The sequence below is a fragment of the Tupaia chinensis genome, unplaced genomic scaffold, assembly GCF_000334495.1.
Source record: "Tupaia chinensis unplaced genomic scaffold, TupChi_1.0 Scaffold000286_1, whole genome shotgun sequence".
NCBI classification, from domain to species: domain Eukaryota; kingdom Metazoa; phylum Chordata; class Mammalia; order Scandentia; family Tupaiidae; genus Tupaia; species Tupaia belangeri.
The window spans coordinates 155,423-161,578 of NW_006159770.1; the positions used below are offsets into that span (position 1 = coordinate 155,423).

The window sequence follows — 6,156 nt, forward strand, 5'->3', positions numbered from 1 at the left end:
GTTGCAGAAACAATCTTCAAAGAGTTATCCAAATGTGAATACATCACCAAATGGCTAGAAGTCACAGAAGAGCCTCAAGTTTGAAAAAAAAGAAAAAAAATAAAAAGACGTTATCGAAACCGAAACATCAGAGAAAGAATTCAGAACATTTATGGTGACAAATTCAATGAATTGGAACAGAAAAGAGACAATGAACTCCAGGAGATGAGAAAGTTTTTCCATGATTTGAAAGAAGAAATGGACACCACAAGAAAGAATCAAATGGAACTGGTAGAGATGAAGACTGTAATACAGGAAATCCAAACCTCACTGGAAAGTATCAAAAGCCAATTAGACACACTGAAGATTGAATCTCGGGTGTGGAAGACAAAGCCTCTGGAAAAAACCCCCGACCAAAAAAAAAAAAAAAAAAAAAAAAAAAAAAAAAAAAAAAAAAAAAAACACCAAAAAGATAGAGAAAATAACAAAGCAAAACAAAAATGAGGACAATATACTAGAAATACTAGATTCCATTAAACGTCCAAACATCCAAATAATTGGTATCCCAGAAGGTGAGAAACTAATAAGGGCATTGAAAATCTATTCCATGAAATCCTGGAAAAAACCTTCCAAGCCTAGAGAAGCACTCAAATACCCAGACCCAAGAAACACAAACTACCCCAAATAGACTCAACCCAAGAAGATTCTTTCCATGGCACATCATAGCCAGACTGGCCAAAAACACAGATAAAGCACAAGATATTAAAATTGGCAAGAGAGAAACATCAAGTGACTTACAAAGGTAATTCCAACAGGCTAACACTGGACCTTTCAATGGAAACAATACAAGCAAGGAAAGAATGGGAAGACATACTGAAAGTGTTAAGAGAAAAACAATTTCAACCAAGATTATTATATTCTGTAATATTATCCTTCATATGGGAAAAAAAAAAGATAAAAACCTTCTCAGACAAACAAAACCTAAAAGAATTTGCCAACACCAGACCAGCTCTGAAACTCTGAAGAGGGCTGTACCAGGAAAACTGAAGAAGAGAAGGACAAAAATAAGATATAAAGACATACATAGACTAAAAATTAAGGGCTAGAAAAAGGTTTTCCATGCAAATGGGAACCAAAAAAGAGCTGGAGCTGCAATACTAATTTCAGACAAAATAGGCTTTAAAAGAAAAACTGTCAGAAGAGACAAAGAAGGGCATTATATAGTAGTAAAAGGACTAATTCATCAAGAAGATATAGCACTTATAAATATCTGTGCACCCAACTCAGGAGCACCCAAATACATGAAGGAAAGACTGATAGATCTAAAAGATAGCAACACATTCATTGTTGGAGAACTCAACTCCCCGCTATCTCCTTTGGACAGATCATCTAGACAAAAAATAAGCAAAGAGATACAGGATCTAAACAATACCATAAATAGAATAGACTTAACAGAAATCTATAGAACCTTCCACCCAAAAACCATGAAATAAACTTTTTTCTCACTCCCACATGGAACCTTTTCAAAGACTGACCACATGATAGGGCACAAAACAGGGTTTTACAGATTCAAAGGCATAGAAACTATACCCAGCATCTTCTCCAACCATGATGGAGAAGATGAATATGAATTTCAGGAAAAATCCTCAAAAATGGACAAATACATGGAAACTAAATAATCTACTGCTGAATGATTTCACAACTACTAAAGAAATTAAGACTGAAATCTAAAGATTCATGGAATCCCATGATAATGAGTACACAAGTTTCCATAATCTTTGGGACATCGCAAAAGCAGTCATAAGAGGGAAGTCCACAGCAATTAGTGTGCATAGGAAAAAAGATGGAGGGAACCAGCAGTTAGGGTAATGGCTATGTCGCTGGACTCCCACATAGTCGATCACTGTTTGTGTCCCAGACCCGGTGGCTTAAAACTCACACTAGGCACATGTGCATACGTGCCCAAGATCCCAAGAGGAGAATGGAGGAGAAGGGATTGCGGCGTGACCATCCCCCCTCTCACTTTCTGTCTCTATGTCTCTCTCTGTCTGTCTGGTGAGCGCACGCGCCCTATAGCAAAAATCTCTCCAAAAAAAAAAGAAAAAAGATGGAAAGTTGGCAAATGGACAACCTAACATCATGCCTCAGAGAAATGGAAAAGCAACAACGAAAAAAAATCCAAAAATCTCCAGAAGAAAACAAATAATAAAAGGGAGGAGGGGGAGAGAAGGGAAGAGAATAGAGAAGGATAACAAGAGAACAAATAGAGGGGCATGATATTAGTGGGACACAGAAGTGGTTTATTACCTGTTGATAACATGTATAGTATTCTCAACTGGACTGGTCTAAGAAGTATTTCATGTTGGGTAAATTCTCTTTACAAGCTAAACAATATGTCTTGATTGAATGTTTAAAAAAACAATGAGGACCAGCAGTTAGCGTAATGGCTGACTCCCACGTAGTCAACCGCAGTTCGCGTCCCAGACCCGGTGGCTTAAAACTCACGCCGTGCATGTGCTGCGTGTGTGCCCAAGATCCCGAGAGGAGAATGGAGGAGAAAAGATTGCGGCGGCCATCCCCCCTGGGCGGTGATTTCTCGCTTTCTGATCCTTTTGTGGTTCATAAGCATGATGATTGGGTGTTCACGCCTGTGTGTGGCATGTGCCTCCCTCCTGTAATGACGCCAGCACAGTACCTGTCTGACGTAAAAAAATAAAATAAAAATAAAAATTAAAAAAATTTAAAAATTTAAAAAAATAATAATGAGAATAAATAATCATCATCATCTCAAAAATAATGATGAACAGCTTCCTGATGATGATGTGGATAGCAATGTCTTTGCCTTGACCGATACGCATGGTCATCTGCTGTAAAAAGAACTATAATACACTGTAAATAAGTATGTGATTAAATATAATATAAAAAAGTCTTGAGCAGAAATAAATTAAATAGAAAATAAACTATAAATAAACCAAAGTAAAAGCTGGTTCTCTGAAAAGATAAAGAAAATCGACACACCACTAGCTAGACTAGTTAAGAAGAGAAAGGAACCAGATAAATCAAATTCACAATGAAGCAGACAATATAACAACAGACATCACAGAAGTGCAAAACATCATTAGAGGATACTATGAACGACGATACGCCAATAAACAAGAAAGCCTGGATGAGATGGACAGATTCCTTGACACATGTAATCTACCAAGGTTGAGTCAGCAGGACAGAGAAAGCCTGAACAGGCCCATAACAAGCAATGAGATTGAATCAGTAAGAAATAACCTCCCAACAAAGAAAAGCCTCGTCCTGAGCCTGGTCCTGAGGCTTCACCTCTGAATTCTACAAAACTTTCTCTTTTTTTGAGAGGTTTTTGCTATAGGGTGTGTGTGCTCGCCAGAAAAATGGAGAGAGACAGAGAGACAGAAAGTGAGAAATCACCCCCCGAGGGGAAGACTATGCCACAATCCCTTCTCCTCCATTCTCCTCTCGAGATCTTGGGCACACACACACAAGTACCTAGCATGAGTTTAAGCCACCGGGTCCAGGACTTGAACCACGGTCGACTACATGGGAGTCCAACGACATAGCTAATACACCAACTGCTAGTCCCATCTACAAAACTTTTAAAGAAGAGTTTACCCTCATTCTATTCAAGTTATTTCTAAAAATATGAAAGGATGGAACACTCTCAAATTCATCCTATGAAGCCTCTATCACTCTTATCCTTAAAACAGACAAAGATGGAACAAGGAAGGAAAATTATAGACCAATTAACTCTGATGAATATAGACCAAAAATTCTCAACAAGATACTAGCAAATCATATCCAACAACATATAAAAAAGATTATTTATCACGACCAGGTAGGCTTTATTCCAGGGATGCAAGGGTGGTTCAACTATGCAGGAGCATGAACATAATATACTACATGAACAGAAAGAAAGATAAAAACCATTTGATCATATCAACTGACGTAGAAAAAGCATTTGATAAGATACAACATTGCTTCATGATCAAGACTCTCAGCAAGATCATCATAGAAAAGTCATTCCTCAACACAATAAAAGCCGTCTATGAAAAACCCATAACTAACATCATTCTGAACTGGAAGAGACAAGGATGCCCACTTTCTCCGCTCTTTCCAATATAGTTCTGGAAGTCCTCGCAGATGCGTTCAGAATAGAGAATAAAATAAAAGGTATTTAAATAGGAAAGGAAGAGGTGGAATTACCCCTATTCACAGATGACATGATTGTACAGAAGACCAATGGTTTCCATGAAAAAATTCCCGGAAGTAAAACATGAGTACAGTAAAGTTGTAGGATACAAAATCAACATACAGAAATTATAGCATTTCTATCTATGAACAGAAGACAGACTGAGATAGAACTGAAGAAAGTAATTCCATTTACCATCACCACAAAAGTATAAGATTCTTAGGAATAAATCTAACCAAAGAAGTCAAAGACCTCCACAAGGAAAATTATGAGAAGCTAAAAAGAGAAATTGAAAATGACACAAAAAAATGAAAGGACATCCTATGTTCCTGAATCAGAAAATTAATATAATCAAAATGGCATTTCTACCCAGATTAATCTATGTATTTAATGCAATCCCAATCAAAGTATCAGAAACATTCTTCACAGATCTAGAAAACACAGTAATAGAATTTGTCTGGAATCATAAAAGACCTCGTATTGCCAGAGCAATCCTGCACAAGAAGAGTGGGGTGGGTGACCTCTCACTCCCTGACCCGAAAATATACTGTAAAGCTGTGATAATCAAAACGCCATGGTACTAGTAAAAAAGCAGACATGTAGACCAATGGAACAGAATAGAGACCTCAGAAATAAATCCCAAAACATGCAGCTGACTGATTTTTGACAAAGGGTACCAGTCAATCCAATGGAAAAAGGAAAATCTCGTTAGAGAATGGTGCCAGAAAAACTGGGTATCCACCTGCAGAAAGACTAATCTAAACCCCTACCTCTCTCCATTGACAAAAATCAACTCAAAATGGATCAAAGATCTAAACCTAAGACCTCAAACTATAAAACTACTTCTGGAAAACACTGGGGAAACTCTGGGGGACATTGGGATGGGCAAAGACTTCTTAAATAAGACCCCCAGAGTACAGTCAGTAATCCCAAATGTAAGCAAGAGGGATTACATCAGATTAATAAATTTCTGCATGGGACCAGCAGTTGGCATAATGGTTATATCACTGAACTCCCATGTAGTTGACCACGGTTCAAGCTCCAGACCCAGTGGCTTAAATTCACGCCAGGCGCATGTGCGTGCGTGCCCAAGATCCTGAGAGGAAAATGGAGGAGAAGGGATTGTGGTGTGGCCATCCCCTCATCGGTGGTTTGATTTCTTGCTTTCTGTCTCTCTGTCTCTCTCTGTCTTTCTGGAGAGCGCACGTGCCCTGTAGCAAAAACTTCTACCAAAAAAATAAATAAATAAACAAATAAATTTCTACATGACAGAACACACAGTAATTAGTGTGAATGGAAAGCCGTCAGAATGGGAGAAGACTTTTTTAAACTGTGCTTCAGATAAGGGTCTGATAACCAGAATACACAGGGAACTCAAGAGGCTTACCTTGATCAACCCAATAAAAAGCTGGGAAAATGAGCTGAATAAACAACTCTCTAAGGAAGACATACAAACGGCCAAAAGGCATATGGAAAAATGCTCAACATCCCTCATCATTAAAGAGACAGAGATCAAAACCACAATGAAACATCGCCTACTCCCAGTCAGAATGACTAAGATTTAAAAAGAATATGCTAAGTGCTGGTGGGGTGTGGTGAAAGGGGAACCCTCCTAACTGCTGGGGGAATGTGAATTGGTCCAGCCACCGTGGAGAACAATATGGAGGTTCCTCAAAGACCTAGAAATAGAACTACCATATGATCCAGCAATCCCACTCCTGTGTATCTACCCAAAGGACAGGAGAACGCTCAGTTGGAAAAGCGCTTACACATCAATGTCTGTTGCGGCATTATTCACGATCGCTAAGACATGGAACCAGCCAGATGTCCACGAACAGAGGAAGGGACTGAGTGGCACACATACTCTATGGGGTACTACTCAGCCATACAAAACAGCAAGACCCTGGCTTCTGATAGAACACGCCATGGCTCCGGCTGCCTCGTGGAAGGTGGAGGCTCAGCAG

General features: G+C 38.9%; 1 non-coding gene across 1 annotated transcript; it reads left to right on the plus strand.

The window, feature by feature from the left end:
- Positions 1-2,585: 2,585 nt before the first annotated feature.
- On the plus strand, positions 2,586-2,684 carry LOC114008093 (small nucleolar RNA U13). The gene has a single exon (XR_003549663.1). It is a non-coding gene; the product is annotated as a small nucleolar RNA U13 (small nucleolar RNA).
- The last annotated feature ends 3,472 nt before the right edge of the window (positions 2,685-6,156 follow it).